Genomic DNA, 2,204 nt, shown 5'->3' with positions numbered 1-2,204 from the left:
AAAACAAACCTAAAACAATTAAGAAAATGGTAATAGGATTATGCATATCAATAATTACCTTAAATGTATATGGATTAAATGGTCCAATCAAAAGACACAGACTGGATGAATGGATACAAAGACAAGGTATGTATATATGATATCTACAAGAGGCTCACATCAGACCTAAGGACACTTAAGAATGAAAGTGAGGGGATGGAAATAGCTATTCCACACAAATGGAAATCAAAAGAAAGCCAGAATAGCAATACTCACGTCAGGCAAAGTAGACTTTATAATAAATAATATATTACAAGAAACAAGAAGGACACTACATAATACTCAAGGGATTATTCCAATAAAAAGACATAAAAATTTTAAATATTTTATGGAGCACCTCAATACATAAAGTGAAAGTGAAAGTGTAAGTCACTCAGTCGTGTCCAACTCTTTGCAACCCAATGCACTCTACAGTCCATGGAGTTCTCCAGGCCAGAATACTGGAGTGGGTAACCTTTCCCTTCTCCAAGGGATCTTCCCAACTCAGGTTTTGGACCCGGGTCTCCTGCATTGCAGGTGTATTCTTTACCAGCTGAGCCACCAGGGAAGCCCACAATACATAAGGTAAATGCTAATAACCGTAACATGGGAAATCAACAGTAACACCATAATAGTGGAGAATTTAACATCCCATTTACACCAATAGACAGATAATCCAGACAGAAAATTTATAAGGAAACGTGATCCTTAAACAACATGTTAGCACAGATGGAATTAGTTGATATGTATAGGACTTTCCATCCAAAAGTAGCAGAATACACTTTCTTTTCAAGTACACATAAAGCATTCTTCAGAATAGATCAATTTTGGGTTGAAAATCAAGTCTCAGTAATTTTTTAAAAGTTGAAATCATATCAGGCATCTTTTCCAACAACAACACCATGAGATTAGATATCAGTTACAAGAAAAACAACTGTAAAGAATAAGCACATGGAGTTAAAACAGTATGCTGCTACATAACCAAGAGATAACTAAAGAACTCAAAGAGTAAATAAAAAAAAATACCTAGAAACAGATGATAACAAAAGCACAATGACACAAAACCTATTGGATTTAACATAAGTGGCTTCATGGGGAAGCTAGCAGCAATAAAATCTTACCTCAAAAACAAGAAAGATCTCAAATAACAAAGTAACCTTTCACCTAAAGCAATTAGAAAAACAAGAACAACAACAAAAAAAACCCCAAAGTTAGTAGAAGGAAAGAAACCATAAAGATCAAAGCAAAAATAAAACAATAGCAAAGATCAATAAAACTAAAAACTGGTTCTTTGAGAAGATAAAATAGATAAACCATTAGCATGACTCATCACAAAAAAGGGGGTAGAACTCATATCAACAAAATTAGAAATGGAAAAACAGAAGTTACAGTGGATACCACAGGAAGATAAAGGATCATAAAACACTACTGAAAGCAAATATATGCCAATAAAACGCACAACCTGGAAGAAATGGACAAATTCTGAGAAAAGTATTGATACAACCTTTCAAGACTGAACGAGGAAGAAACAGAAAATATGAACAGACCAATCATAAGCACTGACATTGAAACTGTGATTAGAAAACCTCCAACAACAAAAAGCCCAGGGCCAGATAGCTTCATAGGCGAACATTTAAACATTTTAAACATTTAAACATTAAACATTCACAGAAGAGATAACACTTAGCCTCCTCAAACTCTTTCCAAAAACTGAAATGGGAGAAAACCTTCCAAAACACAATCTACAAGGCCACTATCACCCTGATACAAAAAGCAGACAAAAATTTTCAAAAAAAAAGTGCCAGAGTCCAGCTCGGGCAGCCAGGGTATCAGCCTGAAGGGGTGAGCGGTGTTGGCAGACGGTGGTGTAGCCTCTGACTCATAGTACGGAACTACATGTTTATTTCAAGCTTCAGGTTCTCTTTTATACTTTGACAAAAGCATTAGGTCAGAGGTTTGACATTTTTAGTTTCCCCCTCCCAGATTTGTTGTCTCCAGAAATCATTGTTGTCCTTCAAACAGAGTTCCTGCTTCAGCGATTCTCTTAGAATCGGCTTTACTATCTATTATCTACTTTTTCTTATGTGTCCTATACTTAACTTGTGATTACATTGTAACTCATGCTACATTCCTCAGTTTATTTATTATCTTTCTAAATCCTGTTTGCCCCTAGCATCTTAAGATTA

This window comes from Bison bison, unplaced genomic scaffold, assembly GCF_000754665.1.
Source record: "Bison bison bison isolate TAMUID 2011002044 unplaced genomic scaffold, Bison_UMD1.0 scf7180017854555, whole genome shotgun sequence".
NCBI lineage: Eukaryota > Metazoa > Chordata > Mammalia > Artiodactyla > Bovidae > Bison > Bison bison.
Note: the sequence above shows the minus strand (reverse complement) of the source record.